The sequence below is a fragment of the Oryctolagus cuniculus genome, chromosome 2, assembly GCF_051225735.1.
Source record: "Oryctolagus cuniculus isolate XC-2025 breed Fujian yellow rabbit chromosome 2, ASM5122573v1, whole genome shotgun sequence".
Lineage (NCBI taxonomy): Eukaryota > Metazoa > Chordata > Mammalia > Lagomorpha > Leporidae > Oryctolagus > Oryctolagus cuniculus.
Window position 1 is genome coordinate 144,783,962 of NC_142868.1, and position 17,621 is coordinate 144,801,582.

Sequence of the window (17,621 nt, forward strand, 5' to 3'; positions counted from 1 at the left end):
AAGTGAAATATACTGTTTGAGTACTCGTTATAGCATTAAGTATCAATGTACAGCACATTAAGGACAGAGATCCTACATGAGGAGTAAGTGCACAGTGACTCCTATTGTTGACTTTACCAATTGACACTCTTGTTTATGGCATAAGTAATCTCCCTATGCTCCAGTCATGAGTTTCCAAGGCTATGGAAGCCTTTTGAGTTCACCGACTCTTATAAAAGATAGTTTTTTAAAAAGTGGAAAGAGTACAGTCTCAGGAAATAGTTAGGGAGAAAACAGCAGAGGAAACTCTACACAAATTGGAGGGACACAGTAGACCTACATGGAGGGCGAGGACATGCACAACTCAGGACCCCAACAGCCAGGAGCCTCCACACCAGCACTGGAGAGTGAGGTGAGACCAGATTGCAAAATCAGGAAGAGCCTAGAGAGAATCCAGTGTAGAGCCCTGTGAGGGTGGTGTACCTTGCAAACTGGAAGAGAATAAATAAAGGGGGGGCACAGTTTCCCTCCCCCCAGTCACCCTGCAATGGCATCCTGGAACAAGGATAGACATAGGGCGCCATTTTGGACATATGAAACAGCTGTGCCAGCTCAGGTCCATGTCCAGCAACCAGCAAAGTGGAGACTCCTGAGTCTGATGGGGAGAACAGATGGGGCTTGGTGCTGGTGACTTTGGGAGGCTTATGTGCTGGGACTGTGAAAATACTGAGGCTGTGTGGGAGGACTCAGGGTGTGGCTGGGACTTTGGGCAGTCACTGTGGGAGGCGCCACACGTTCAGGGCTCCCTGGTTACCTGGCGAGAGGCACTGCTGGGAAATCTGAGCTTACACTGAGGACTGCACAGATCCTTTGTGTCGTCCTTGTGGCAGAGCAGACAAATAATATAGCCACCGGAGCTAGGGTACAGGCACTGGTTTCCTTTGAGGAGAGGAGTTCAGCTTAGTCTATGCCAAAAAACAAGAACAAACTTTCCCTTCTGTTAAAAAAAAAGAGAGAGAGAGATTTACCATGCCAAGCCTGGGTTATCACCTCAGTCACAACCTTCACCTTGGAGCACTGAACAGAGCTCCTTGGCCACACTCACCACACTCACCACATGCCTCTAAGTACTACCTAAAAGCAGACACCCCACTAATCCACTCAGACATAGTCCAAATACAGATGCCACAGCAAAAAAAAAAAAAAAGAAGAAGAAGAAGGAAGAAGAAGGAAGAAAGAAGAAAGAAGAAGAAAGAAGAAGAAGAAAGAAGAAGAAGAAATTTGAAAACTAAAAAACATTGCTGGTCATCTGCAGGATACTATCAAATGAATGAATATATGGATTTTAAGAGTGCCTGGGGGCGAGCGCCATGGCTCACTTGGTTAATCCTCTGCCTATGGTGCTGGCATCCCATATGTGCACCAGGTTCTAGTCCCGGTTGCTCTTCTTCCAGTCCAGCTCTCTGCTGTGGCCCGGGAGGGCAGTGCAGGATGGCCCAAGTGTTTGGGCTCCTGCCTGCACATGGGAGACCAGGAGGAAGCACCTGGCTCCTGGCTTCAGATCAGCGCAGCACCAGCTGTAGTGGCCATTTGGGGAGTGAACCAACGGAAGGAAGACCATTCTCTCTGTCTCTCTCTCTCTGTCTATAACTCTACCTGTCTAATAAAATATATATATATATATATATATTTTTTTTAAAAAGAGTTCCTGAAGGTGTGTAAAGAGAGAAAGTATTAGGCGGCCTTTTTTTGTGAAATAATAACAGAAAATTGCCCTAATTTGGAGAAAGAAAGGGATATCCAAGTACAGGAAGCACAAAGAACTCCTAATAGACATGACCAGAAAAGATCTACACCACAACACATTGTAATCAAACTGTCAACAGTAAAACATAAAGAAAAGATTCTTTCAGAGGATCTGCAATCATACAGCAGACTTCTTATCAGAGATCTTACAGGCTAGTAGAGAATGGCAAGATGTATTCCAAGTCTTAAGAGAAAATAACTGTCAACCCAGAATGCTGTACCCTGTAAAGCTCTCATTTATAAATGAAGGTGAAATAAAGACCTTCTCAGATAAACAGAAATTTAAAGAATTTGTCACTACCCATCCAACCCTGCAGAAGATGCTTAAGGATATGCTGCACAAGAAACATAGAAACATGGACATAACTATGAAAGAAGGTAAAGGAAGGACATCTCCCAATAAAAGTACAAAGGAAATCAAAAGTAAAAAAAAAAAAATAGGAATATTTATGAAAAAATGGCAGGGCAGAGTCATTACTTATCAGTAGTCACCTTGAATGTAAATGGCCTCAGCTCTCCAATTAAACGACAAGACTGGCTGAATGGATTCAAAAACAAAACCCTTCTATTTGCTGCCTAAAAGAAACACATCTCACCAACAAAGATGCATGCAGACTGAATGAGAAAGGATAGAAAAAGATAGGCCATGCTAACAGAAACCAAAGAGCTGGTGTAGCCATCCTAATAGTAATATCAGACAAAATAGACTATAACACAAAAACTGTTAAATGAGACAAAGAAGGGTACTATGTAATGACTAAGAGGTCAATTTAACAGGAATTGTGAAATATGTAACTATTATAAACATATATGCACTTAATCACAAAGCACCTGGCTATTTAAAAGAAATGTTAAGGGATCTAAAGTAAGACATAGACTCTAATACAAAGATAATGGGGAGTTCAGTACCCCATTATCAGCAAAGGACAGATCAACCAGACAGAAAATCAGCAAGGAAATAGAAGAGTTAATCAACACTATAGACCAAATGGCCCTAACAGATATCTACAAAACTTGTCATTCTACAGTTATAGGATACTCACTCTTCTCACCAGTACATGAAACTTTCTCTAGGATTGAGCACATGCTAGGCCATAAAGCAAGTCTCAGCAAATTAAAAAAAAGTTGAAATCATACCATGCATCTTATTGGACCAGAATGCAATGAAGCTGGAAATCAGCAACACAGGAATCTCTAGAACATAAGCAAACACGTGGAGACTGAACAACATGCTCCTTAATGAAGAGCAGGTCACAGAAAAAATCAAAAGAGAAATCAAAAAGTTTCTGGAAACAAAACAACAGCACAACATATCAAAACTGGGATACAGCTAAAGCAGATATAAGATTAAGGGTCTAGTTATAATAGAATTAAAAAGGAGAGAATGTTCCATCATGGGAAGTAATCCACACAGAAGAATCATAGAATCACAGTAACTTTAAATAGCACTCTGACCTCAGAATCAACCCTTAAGGCATTCTGGTCTGGCTGAAAAGCCCATGATAGCATTTCAGGAATGGAAAGTCAAGACACTGGTTAAAAAAAAAAAAAAAAAATCCTACATGAAGGATCTCTGTGAGAGAGATCCCACTGGAAAGGTACTTTTCTCTGATGGGAGAACCTCACTTTGCTTATTGCCTTGTCTAAATACTGACAGAGTTGGAGCTGGCACTGTGGCATAGCGGGTAAAGCCGCTGCCTGCAGTGCTAGCATCCCATATGGACGCCAATTCAAGTCCCGGCTGCTCCACTTCTGATCTAGCTCTCTGCTATGGCCTGGGAAAGCAGTAGAAGATGGCCCAAGTCCTTGGACCCTTGCACCCATGTGGGAGTCCTGGAAGAAGCTCCTGGCTCTTGGCTTCTGGGCACAGCTGTGGCCATTGAGGCCATCTAGGGAGTGAAAAACTGGATGGAAGACCTCTCTAACTCTTTCAAATAAATAAATCTTTTTTAAAAATACTGACAGATTTGGTGGATTCAAAAGTCTCCCATAGCCTTGGTAGTTCATATCAAGAGCCTTCAGTGATCACTGACATCATACATAAGAGTGTTAATTGCTAATTTAACAGCAGGAGTCACTGTGAACTTACTTCCCATGCAGGACTTCTATCCTCAATGAGTTGTATTATGAGAATTAACTCTAAAACTTGTTCTCCATTTTATGTGTGTGTGTGTGCAAATTATTGAAATCTTTACTTAGTATTTAGAGTTGGTCTTCTGTATATAAAGCTAACTGAAAATGAATCTTAGTGGAGAATGGGGCTGGAAATGGCAGAGGGAGTAGGTGTGGGGAGGGAGTAGGTGTGGGGAGGGAGTGAGGTTGGGAGGGTGAGTATGGTGGGAAGAATCACTAAAGTTGTACTTATGAAATTTGTACTCATTCAATGAAAGATTTCTATGGGCAAAAAAAAATTTTTAAATGAGAATGAAGACATAAAATCCTCATATTTACTTCTAACCAATAAGCGATAAGCCCATTTATAATATTTTTCTGGTAATTTGTTTTTCAGTGTAATATGTGAAATGAATAACACATGCATGTATGTACAGGATCTTCAAAAATGCAATGGAGGATAAATATTTAAAATTATGCATAGGTTTCAAAAAGTTTTTTACCCAAATAACTTTTTCTCTTAATTCCATTCTTTCAGGAACTTTTTGATGTACACTTGTAGTATCATGTATACAAAATATAAATTTATAATAGTTTTTCTAGCTTTTAGTTTTATTCTCTTCCTTTAAACAGCCTTGTTTTACTTCAGGTATACTATTCATATATGAAGTACATACTAGCTTGGAAGGGGCAAGCCTGTAGTAAACTTTGACATGACATACCCATATGCTTAATGCCTATAAAACAAGAGTTAACAAGCATTTAATCATAGCAGTAAGAAACTTAAAATATTCAATTCCATTTTGCATTTTCTTTCCTTTAATTCCAAATGCAAATTTTAATTACCTTTCTTCGTAGAATGACAAAAGAGAAGGAGAGCTAAAACAAAGAAGGACATGTAGAGAATGTGATTTAGATGTTAAATTACTTTGAAAAAGATACAAGTAGAAATCTGGTATTACTACTAATAGTATAATCATAATGTAAATTAAAGCAGCATAGAGATTAGCAATGTGGCATAATGGATTAAGCCACTGCTTGAGATGCCTACCTTCCATATCAGAGAGGTGTTTCTGGTCCTGGCTACTGTGTTTCCCATCCAACTCCCTGCTCATGTACCAGGGAAGCAGTAGATGATGGCTCAAGTACTTGAATCCTCACCAACCGTTTGAGAGACCTAGATGGAGTTCCCAACTCCTGGCTTCTTTCTGGCCCAGCCCTCAGGAGTGAACCAGCAGATGGAGTATCTCTGTGATTCTCTCCCTGTCTCCATGTCACTCTATCTTTGGAATAAATAAATAAATTTTTAAAATATCCGCAAAGGCCAGCATGGTGGCACAGCAGGTTAAGCCACCACATGAGATGCTGGCATCACCCATGAGCACCAATTGCAAACTTGGATGCTCCACTCCCAATTCAGCAGCCGGCTTATGAGACTGGAAAAGCAGGAGAGGATGACCCCCTGCCATCCACATGCGTAGACCCAAATAAAGTTCCAGGTTCCTGGCTTTGGCTTGACGTAGCCATGGCTGTTGTAGCCATCTGGGGCATGAACCAACAGATGAAATCTCTAACTGCCCTTCAACTAAATACATAAGCCTTTTAAATATTATAAATTTTTTTACTAAATTGAGAGTTTGATGATGTATTTTAAGATTTATTTATTTGAAATACAGATTTACAGAGAGACAGAGACAGAGAGATGGATCTTATGTCTGCTGGTTCATTCCCCAAATGGCCACAATGCTGGGACTGGGCCAAGCCAAACCCAGGAGTGTGGGAATCCATCCAGGTCTTGCATATGGGTAGCAGAGGCCCATGTACTGAGGCCATCTTCTTCTGCTTTCTCAGACACATTAGCAGGGAGATGGATTAGAAGTGGAGCAGCTGGTGACTGGAACCAGTGCTCATAAGAAATGCTGGCAAGAAGTGGGAGGTAGCTTAAAATACTATGTTACTGCATCTGCACTGGTCTGCTTTTTTAACTATTTGATTTTTCAGGTATTCCTATTACCTAATCAAATATTCTTTTTTTTTTTTTTTGAGTTTAGAACTGTTTTTTTATTTGCCTTGTGAATTCTTTTTAATGTCTTTCCCATTCTTCTACTGTACAGTGGATCTTTTTGCTCTAATTGTTTAATAATTATTTTTATTTTTTTATTTATTTTTTTTAACTTTTATTTAATGAATATAAATTTCCAAAGTACGGCTTATGGATTATAATGGCTTCCCCCCATAACGTCCCTCCCACCCGCAACCCTCCCCTTTCCCACTCCCTCTCCCCTTCCATTCACATCAAGATTCATTTTCGATTCTCTTTATATACAGAAGATCAGTTTAGCATACATTAAGTAAAGATTTCAACAGTTTGCTCCCACACAGAAACATAAAGTGAAAAATAATAGATGATTTTTTAAATGATGATGAAATCAGATCAGACTTATTGTCATGTTTAATCCCAGTGACAGTCAAGTTGGGAATTGATAATTTCTTTTTTTTTTTTTTTACAGAAGATCAGTTTAGTATACATTAAGTAAAGATTTCAACAGTTTGCACCCCCATAGAAACACAAAGTGAAATATACTGTTTGAGTACTCGTTATAGCATTAAGTATCAATGTACAGCACATTAAGGACAGAGATCCTACATGAGGAGTAAGTGCACAGTGACTCCTGTTGTTGACTTTACCAATTGACACTCCTGTTTATGGCATCAGTAATCTCTCTATGCACCAGTCATGAGTTTCCAAGGCTATGGAAGCCCCTTGAGTTCTCCGACTCTTATCTTGTTTAGACAAGGTCATAGTCAAAGTGGAGGTTCTCTCCTCCCTTCAGAGAAAGGTACCTCCTTCTTTGAAGACCTGTTCTTTCCACTGGGATCTCACTCACAGAGATCTTTCATTTAGGTTTGTTTGTTTTTGTTTTTGTTTTTTTTTGTTTTTTGTTTTTTGGTTTTTGGTTTTTGTTTTTTTTTTTTTCCAGAGTGTCTTGGCTTTCCATGCCTGAAATACTCTCATGGGCTTTTCAACCCGAACGGAATGCCTTAAGGGCTGATTCTGAGGCCAGAGTGCTGTTTAGGACATCCGCCATTCTATGAGTCTGCTGAGTATCTCGCTTCCCATGTTGGATCACTCTCCCCTTTATTTATTCTATCGGTTAGTATTAGCAGGTACTAGACTTGTTTATGTGCTCCCTTTGACTCTTAGTCCTTTCATTATGATCAATTGTGAACTGAAATTGATCACTTGGACTAGTGAGATGGCATTGGTACATGCCACCTTGATGGAATTGAATTGGAGTCCCCTGGTATGTTTCTAACTCTACCATTTGGGGCAAGTCAGCTTGAGCATGTCCCAAATTGTACATCTCTTCCCTCTCTTATTCCCACTCTTATGTTTAACAGGGATCACATTTCAGTTAAATTTGAACACTTAAGAATAACTGTATATTAATTACAGAATTCAACCAATAGTATTAAGTAGAACAGACAAAACTACTAAGAGGGATAATGTATTAAGTAGTTCATTAACAGTCAGGGCTATGCTGGTCAAGTCACCGTTTCCCATAGTGTCCATTTCACTTCAGGAGGTTTCCTTTTTGGTGTTCAGTCAGTTGTCACCATTCAGGGTGAACATATGGTATTTGTCCCTTTGGGACTGGCTTATTTCACTCAGCATGATGTGTTCCAGATTCCTCCATTTTGTTGCAAATGACTGGATTTCGTTGTTTCTTACTGTGGTATAGTATTCTAAAGAGTACATATCCCATAATTTCTTTATCCAGTCTACCATTGATGGGCATTTAGGTTGGTTCCAGGTCTTGGCTATTGTGAATTGTGCTGCAATAAACATTAGGGTGCAGACCGCTTTTTTGTTTGCCAATTTAAATTCCTTTGGGTAAATTCCAAGGAGTGGGATGGCTGGGTCGAACGGTAGGGTTATATTTAGGTTTCTGAGGAATCTCCAGACTGACTTCCATAGTGGCTTGACCAGTTTGCATTCCCACCAACAGTGGGTTAGTGTCCCTTTTTCCCCACATCCTCGCCAGCATCTGTTGTTGGTAGATTTCTGTATGTGAGCCATTCTAACTCGGGTGAGGTGAAACCTCATTGTGGTTTTGATTTGCATTTCCCTGATTGCTAGTGATCTTGAACATTTTTTCATGTGCCTGTTGGCCATTTGGATTACCTCTTTTGAAAAATGTCTATTGAGGATCTTGGCCTATCTCTTAAATGGGTTGTTTGTTTTGTTTTTGTGGAGTTTCTTGATCTCTTTGTAGATTCTGGTTATTAACCCTTTTTCTGTTGCATAATTTGCAAATATATTTTCCCATTCTGTTGGCTGCCTCTTCACTCTCCTGACTGTTTCTTTTGCAGTACAGAAACTTCTCAATTGATGCAATCCCAATAGTTGATTTTGGCTTTGACTGCCTGTGCCTCCCGGGTCCTTTCCAGAAAGTCTTTGCCTGTGCCAATATCTTGAAGGGTTTCTCCAATGTTCTCTAGTAACTTGATGGTGTCAGGTCATAGATTTAGGTCTTTAATCCATGTTGAGTGGATTTTTGTGTAAAGTGTAAGGTAGGGGTCTTGCTTCATGCTTCTGCACGTGGAAATCCAGCTTTCCCAGCACCATTTATTGAATAGACTGTCCTTGCTCCAGGAATTGGTTTTAGATCCTTGATCAAATATAAGTTGGCTGTAGATGTTTGGGTTGATTTCTGGTGTTTCAATTCTGTTCCATTGGTCTATCCATCTGTTTCTGTACCAGTACCATGCTGTTTTGATTACAACTGCCCAGTAGTATGTCCTGAAATCTGGTATTGTGATGCCTCTGGCTTTGTTTTTGTTGTACAAGATTGCTTTAGCTATTCGAGGTCTCCTGTGTCTCCATATGAATTTCAGCATCATTTTTTCTAGATCTGAGAAGAAGGTCTTCGGTATCTTGATTGGTATTTCATTGAATCTATAAATTTTTTTGGGAGAATGGACATTTTGATGATATTGATTCTTCCAATCCATGAGCTTGGAAGATTTTTCCATTTCTTGGTATCCTCTTCTATTTCTTTCTTTAAGGTTTTGTAATTTTCATCGTAGAGATCTTGAACGTCCTTGGTTAAGTTGATTCCAAGGTATTTGATTGTTTTTGCAGCTATTGTGAATGGGATTGATCTTAGAAGTTCTTCCTCAGCCATGGCATTGTCTGTGTATACAAAGGCTGTTGATTTTTGTGCATTGATTTTATACCCTGCTACTTTGCCAAAATCTTCTATGAGTTCCAATAGTCTCTCAGTAGAGTTCTTTGGGTCCCCTAAATAAAGAATCATATCATCTGCAAAGAGGGATAGTTTGAGTTCTTCCTTCCCAATTTGTATCCCTTTAATTTCTTTTTCTTGCCTAATAGCTCTGGCTAGAACTTCCATTACTATATTGAATAGCAGTGGTGAGAGTGGGCATCCCTGTCTGGTACCAGATCTCAGTGGAAATGCTTCCAGCTTTTCCCCATTCAATAGGATGTTGGCTGTGGGTTTTTCATAGATTGCTTTGATTGTATTGAGGAATGTTCCTTCCAAACCCAGTTTGCTTAGAGTTTTCATCATGAACGGGTGTTGTATTTTATCGAATGCTTTCTTGGCGTCTATTGAGAGAATCATATGGTTTTTCTTCTGCAGTCTGTTAATGTGGTGTATCACATTGATTGTTTTGCGCATATTAAACCATCCCTGCATACCAGGGATAAATCCCACTTGGTCTGGGTTACCTAATCTGTTTCTTTGTTGATTTTCTGTCTAGTTAACAAGTCCATTGATGAATGTAGGATGTTGAAGTCCCCCTTTATTGTTGTATTGGAGTCTTTGGGTGCATATATGTTTATTATAGTCACATTTTCCTGTTGAACTGATTCCTTAATCATTACATAGAGCCCTTCTTTTTGTCTTTTAATACTTTTTGTGTTAAAGTCTATTTTTAATGATATCAGAATGGCTACATCTGCTCTTTTTTGCTTTCCATTAGGCAGGGAATATCTTTTTCCATCCTTTCACTTTCAGTCTGTGTGTATCTTTGTTGGTGAGGTGTAGGCAGCAAATAGATGGGTCTTGTTTTTTAATTCACTAAGCCCGTCTGTGTCTTTTAACTGGAGAATTTAGGCCATTTACATTCCAGGTTACTACCTGGCCCTGCCATTTTTTCATAAATATTCCTATTGTTTGCTCTGGATTTCCTTTGTACTTTTCCTGGGAGATTTTATGCTTTGACATTGTTTCATAATTGTGATTATCCTCTGTGTTTCTCGGTGTAGCACATCCTTAAGTATCTGTCATGAGGCTGGATGAGTGGTGATAAATTCTTTCAATTTATGTTCATTTTGGAAGGTCTTCATTTCACCTTCATTCATAATGACAGCTTTGCAGGGTACAGTATTCTGGTTTGATAGGTTTTTGGGTTTGTTTTCTTTGTTGTTGTTTTGCTTTTTTGTTTGTTGTTTTGCTTTTTTTCTTAAGACTTGGACTATGTCTCCTCATTCTCTCCTAGCCTGTAGGCTTTCTGGTGAAAAGTCAGCTGTGAGTCTAATTTGAGATCCTCTGAAAGTAATCTGGCCTTTTGCTCATGCACATTTTAGAATCTTTCCTTTATGTTTTACTGTTCAAAGTTTGACTACAATGTGTCATGCTAAAAATCTTTTCTGGTCATGTCTATTAGAGTTCTATTTGCTTTCTCTGGATGTAGCTTTCTTTTCTCCAAATTTGGGAAGTTTTCTGTAATTGTTTCACTAAATAGGTCTTCTAATCCATTCTCTTTCCAAACCTTCAGAAACTCTGAAGACCCTTTTTTTTGGTCTGCCTGAAAAATTTCAAAAGATTTGTCTTCTAGCTTTGATATTCTCTTCTGCCTGATCAAGCAGAAGTTAGGGCTTTCTGCCACATTTTTTTATTTGATCTATTGAATTCTTCACTTCTAGTATTTCATTTTGATTTCTCTTTAAAATCTCAATTATGTGGGAAAAATTTTCATTCATGTCATGTATGGATTTCTTTAATTAGTGGATTTCCTTTTCATTGCTTCTGAGTCTGCTTCATATATTTCATTAACCTCTTAATCTTCACATTCTAGTATTAAAGTGTTGTGTTCCTCCTCTCTTCTAAGTGATCAATGACTGGATGTTAGCCCTTAGTGAGTGCAGTACTCATCTGCGCTTCCTTACAAACTGCCTAAGGATCTGTGCAGTCCTTAATGGATGCTGCTGCATTGACCCACCCCAAGCATCAGGGAGCTCTGAGCATGCAGAGCTGCCCACAGTGATTACCCAGAGACACAGCTACACCCTGCACCCTCTCATGCAGTCAGAGTCTCCATAGGCTCAGCACTCAGGGCTCCAAGAGTCAGGGTGAAGATCCACTCTGCCCTGCTAGCCAGTCCCATCCACATAGAGACTGGGACATGCCAGAGCTAGGTGCTTTTGGGTGCTCCACCTAGGCAGTTTGAGCCCTGGAGCCCAGTATCTCTCATATGTTGAGAGGCTGGGGGAATCTCATAGTCATAGGTGGGTACCCAGCCCCTTTCCAGTCTTCCAAGCCAGATTCAAAGTCAGTATGGAATGTGGATTTTTCCCCTTTGGTAAAATCTCTGGATCATGTGCATGCACAGTACCCACAAGCTTCAAACTGTTTCACAGTCATGCTCGGCACTTGCAAGAGTATCTGTAGCTGGTACTAATGTCGTAATGGCTACCCCCCCAGCCCTGGGTCCATTGCACTGAGGTTGCCTCTGCTGACAAGATGGTCATTGGACCTGCCGGTTGCACCTAAGCTGCTGCAGTTGCGTCTACTGACAAGATGGTGTCTGTCCCTGCCAGTTTCTGGGTATGCACACAATAGCTTCTGTAGAGCTGCTACCTATTTATGTCCAAAATGGCACCTGTCTGCCCTCTCTCTCAGCTGGTTGCCAGGTGTCATTGTTGGGGGATGGGGAGAAAGAAACATGTCCTTTTTTTTCCCCCTCTGGGCGAGTATGTACCCTTGTCTCCTCAGGAATCTGAGCTGTATTGAAAGACAGTGTAGTCTGCTAGACTCACCCTCTGGGTATATCACCACTGGCACAGCCCACTGCAGTCCAATCTCACCTTGCTCTCCATAGCTGGTGCTTTCTCCAGCTCAGTGCTGCTGGGTTCATTTGTTCTGTCCATGCTCATTGCTGCGTCTCTGTACCTTTCACACAGGTCCATAGCATCACTCCTCCTTCTGCAGAATCGCCACTGCAGTTTTCCTTCCTGCTCTCCCCTGAGAATTTACTTTCTCTGCTTGTTGTTGTTGTTGTTGTTGTTGCTATTTTCCCCTAACCTAGAGCTGACCACTCTGTCCCTATTCTGCCACCTTGGAATCCTTAACAGTGCCTTTAAAAATTAAAATATATGTAACAAACATTCTTGGGTGATAAGATATAACAAGTAGGGGCTGGCACTGTGGAATAGTAAGCTAAGCATCTCCCTGCAGCACCAGCATCCCATATGGTGCCGGTTTGTGTCCAGGCTGCTCCTCTTCCAATCCAGCTCTCTGCTATGGCCTGGGAAGGCAGTCAAAGATAGTCAAGTACTTGGGCCCCTGCACGCACATGGGAGACCCAAAGGAAGCTCCTGGCTTCGGATCAGCCCAGCTTTGGCCATTGTGGCCATTTGGGGAGTGAATCAGCGGATGGAAGACCTTTCTCTCTAATTCACTCTTTCTGTTTGTAACTCTACCTCTCAAAAAAAATTTAAATAAAGATATAACAGGTGTAAAATAATGACATTGATTGATTCTTCTTGGTTATATCTTAATTCCTACCTATTTTGGCATTATTTATTAAATATGGAATCTAATAAGCCACTTGTATCAGAAACATAGTAGGAATAGGAATCCAATAAGCTTTTCCTTAATAGAAAACTACATTTTTATAATTATTTCCAGTGTAAGCCTGAGAAGTTAGATTGATATCTGTCTGTTTCATAATACAAACTATAAAGTAAAATCTATGTTCTTGCACCTTCATTGTTGGTCAGCTCTAAAAGAGTTGCACTAGTGGTGATATAATGACAAAGATGTATAAGGTATAGAATAGTCTAGGTGGTTCTAAAACAAGTTTTTGTGCTTGTGAGCCCTTAACAAAGAAAGAATTTTCTTCCTTCTTACCTAGCAGTTCTGGGACATGTTCAAGACTGGTAAGCCACAAGCATGGTATCAGATTACAGACTCCTTCTATCATGTTGCTTTGCCATATCTAGGGTATATAGCCATCATCTACAGCACTAAAGATTTGCATTCCAGTCTACAAGAAGGAGGGCATACTCTTCGTGCTCAAGATAAAACCCAGAATTGTTACACATTTCCTCTGCTCATATCCTGTTGGACATAACCAGTTCATAAAGTTGCACGAGGAAAATCTTGGAAATAACTTGGTGGAGTGATCATATACTCTGCCGAACATCTGTTACTATAAAAGCAAAAGTCATTGGAGAGACAGCTAGCAATCAACCAGTTACAATGAGATTTGAAGAACAGTATTTAGGAATAGAAAAGAAAAATGGAGAAACAACTTCTTTTATATATCCTAATATGCAAAGAAATAAAAATATAAAAGAAATCCTATTCAAAGACATCCCAGCCACATTACACATTTGCATATTATGAAATTCTTCCAAATGCATTATATTTCAAAATATACTTATCACATCTATGATCTTTCAGATACTATTCTATAAAAAAAACTGTAGCTTTTAAGTTCTTAACTCCTTGTAAAATGTATTTTAAAATTGTGATATAAAAGCTTATTTTTGTCTAATGAATAACTTCGGAGAATGGCATATAAAGGATACAGAATAAAGATCCTTCCTTATATTGTCACCCTGAGATAGCTGATAAAATTAGACTATTTTATGTGTTACCCAATGGTATATTATGACCACTTTCCTATGTCATTAAAAAATCATGCAAAAGCTTGAATTTTTGATGTTGTCTTTTCCCTGAAATGACTTTTTAGTTTTACAATAAAATCATGGTACTGTTAACAAATGTATAAAATTTATATCCAGATGATATGAGTGAAAGATTTGCTCTTCTACTTTAAATATCTTTTATAAATACTTATATGATACTCTTCTAAAATTAATCTTCAAAAGATGTTTTTAATTCTATAACGAACTGAAAATATGGTTAACTGTTTAACTTCCTTTACTGTGTTTGAGAATTAGTTATATTACTTGTTTACCTTAGGAGATATATTTATGCCAACCTACTCGAGTACACTTCACCTATATTCCTGTATTATGTCATGATCTGTTTTGCTCTATACCTCCCTAGCTATGGGCATATGTGCCTTAAGATACGGTTCCAAACCCTTCATAATAATAATAACATCAAAGATTAACTAGTTTTCTTGGCTGCAGAAGTCTATTCGAAAAGACCACAGTACTTTAATAACCTCATAGATGTACAGTTTTCAATAAAGTTACAAGAAGATCATGATTATCAAACCTTCATTCCTTTCTTTGTAAAAACATAATGTCAATCACAGAATGTGACATAATAATAAATTGTACTAATTCTTAATTACCATAAACATAAATCTTTCTCTTGGGTATTGATTGAGTATTGGGTATCGATTCTCTAATTAGAACCATTCTATTTTTTTTTTTTTTGACAGGCAGAGTTAGTGAGAAAGAGAGACAGAGAGAAAGGTCTTCCTTCCATTGGCTTACCCCCCAAATGGCCGCTATGGCAGGCAAACCATACTGATCTGAAGCCAGGAGCCAGGTGCTTCTCCTGCTCTCCCATGTGGGTGCAGGGCCCAAGCACTTGGGCCATCCTCCACCACCTTCCCGTGCCACAGCAGAGAGCTGGACTGGAAGAAGAGCAACCAAGACAGAATCCGGTGCCCTGACCGGGACTAGAACCCGGGGTGCCGGTGCCGCAGGCAGAGGATTAGCCTAGTGAGCCCTGGCACCGGCCAGAACCATTCTATTATTTAAATATTATATGATAATTTTTGAATTCTGAAAATACCAGGTTTTAAATTTAACGAAAATTAAAAATTTAAAATTCAGTTCCCCATTCACATTAGTTACATTTCAAGATTCAGTGCCAACAGGCAATAGTGGTTACCTTGTTGGAGAATGCAGCCAGATGGCATCAGTAATTCTTGAGTCCCAGAAGCTACGGCCTTATTCTGTACCAGTTTGAAGAGTGGCATCAAATTATTTCACCTTCTAGTGCCTCAATTTTCTGAGACAATATAACCTCTAAAGAATGAAGGCTTAATAGCTATGGTGATTTGATACTAGAAACACTAGTTATTGTTATAATCACAAAGTGATTATATATGATACTATGGCAGCTACCATTTTGGCTTGCCATGTTATTTAACAATGAATTCATTTAACTGTACCTGCATATCTTATCTACATCTTTTTATTACTTCAACAACACTAAAATATAAACAGGACAGGTACTGTTAATTTTCTGGATGAAACTAAAAGGCTGAGTGACTTGTACAAAGTTAACATAGCGATCAGTGGAAAAATTAGAACTAATATCCAGGTTTTGTGATTTTAGCCACTATGTATCAAGTGCTTAATATATATTGAAGGATATATTGAGCATGGTAGTGTATTACATTAATGATTACAACAACTTCACAACATAGCTGTTTTACAGTAAAGAAAAGGTACGATGCATAGAGACTTGCACAAGAGTGAGCATTTGGTTCAGTGGTTAAGATGTCCGTTGGGATGCTGCATCCTATAGTAGAGTGCCTAAGTTCAAGTCCCAGCTCCATTTCTGATTCTAACTTCTCATTAATGCACACCCTAAGAAGCAAAAGTAGATGGTCAAATATTTGGTTCCCCACCACCCACCTGGGGGACTTAAAATGAATTCCTGGATCCTGGCTTCTGCCTGGCCCCACCTGACTGTTATGTGTATTTGAAGAATGAACCAACAGATGGAAAAATCTGTTTCTCTTCCTTTTTCCCTTCCTCCCTTAATCTCTTTGCCTTTCAAATAAATATTTTTTTAAAAAAAAATAAAGTATGTTACACAAAGATTGTTTATACTTCAAGACATACTCAAAAACAAAATGGAAAATTGAATTAAAAGATGAATTCACTTAAAAATACATTTTATTTGAAAGACAGAATGACAGATGGAGAGACAGAGAGAAAAGGAGTCATCCAGCCACTGGTTCACTCCTCAAATGGCTGCAATGGCCAGGCCCAAACCACACTGAAGCCACGAGCCAACAGCTCCATCCATGTCTCCCATGTGGGTATCAGGGGCCCATGTACTTTGGGCACCATCTTTTGCCTTTCCCAGGCACATTAGCACAGAGCTGGATTAGAAGCAGAACAGCTGGAACTTCACTGTGCTCTCTAAGATGGATGTGGGCATAACAAACAGCAGCTTAACTCACTGCACCTGAAAGCTGGCCCCGTTAAGTTGATTTTAGTGCAAAAATTTTTAGAATTCGTGTATAGTTTTTTCATAATAAACACTTTCCACTAACTTTTTGAAGTAGCTTCATAGGTTCTTTTATGGTAATTCTAAAAATGGAATATTATTACAAGAATAAAGGAACCCATCTTCATGAAAAAATAACTACATTTGTGAGTACATGTTATTTTCCAGGCAGTATGCCAAGGACTATGATAGTCATTTTTCATATTCACAATAACCATAAGAGTTAAATATAAGTTTTCACATTTATAAATGAGAACGCAAAGACTCAGAGTGTCAAAGGCAGAATTTAAAACCATACCTATATAACTACAATCACTTTGCCATTCTGCCTTTTTATTTCAATCATCTGCCTTTTCCTATATTCCTTGCTGCCATATTGCTTATTACTAATTTATTACAGTTGGGCTTTTTAAAAAGTGTTTGGCATTAAGAAGTTAACAAGAAAGATTTCCTTTGTCCCTTTGTTTACCATATTATACTAACAGTGCCAAAAGCAGGTGCTTTCATCACTTCCATAGCACAGTGCAGGAACCTGGCTTTGTCTCATACAGTCTCTGTAATACCTTGGGTGTTACACTTTGGTGATAAGGTGACAGTCTATAATACTAATGTAGAACTCCACATTCTTACCTTCGACCTCTATTTAAGCAGTATCTTTACTTATAAAATGGGAAACTTCTGCAATTCCCTTAGAACTAAAGGAAACCAAACCATTCACTCAGTGGACATTTTGATTTAAAGTTCTATTTGCAGTAAAACATGAGACTGAAGATTAAGCACTGTTTAGGAAATCATCTTACTATAGCTAAATAATTTACATTAATGGAAAGAGTTGATTGTGTGCATGTAGAGGGATTAATTTTCCTCATTGAGCAAAATTCTGTTTTCTTTTTCCTACATGACCTTAATATCCATCTGAACTTTTCAATTCATGTAGCCTTAGTATTCAGAAATAAAGTATCTAGAGTCCTTCTAGGTCACGGAGATCTTCATAATGCTTTTTTATGATAAATGGTGTTTTGATTTAAGTTTCATTTCCTGTATACATTTCCTGTTAAATTTCACTTTTTTTTTAATTTTCTGGTTAAATGCCTCTTGCACTAGGTACCATATTCTGTGTAAGACTGCTTCTAAGAAGGAAATTAAACTAAGTTTGTATGCATGCTTCATGTGCAAAGATAAAAGACAAATTGTGAAAGAGAAACATACTGTTTCTAGTAAAAGTCTCCATCTCTAGAATTA

The 17,621-nt window shown here is 38.8% G+C and overlaps 1 protein-coding gene across 12 annotated transcripts in view; it reads left to right on the forward strand.

Moving 5' to 3' along the window:
* The window catches only part of WDPCP (WD repeat containing planar cell polarity effector), a 321,214-nt gene that overhangs the window by 295,872 nt on the left and 7,721 nt on the right, over positions 1-17,621 (forward strand). The gene's annotated exons all lie outside the window — the stretch shown is intronic.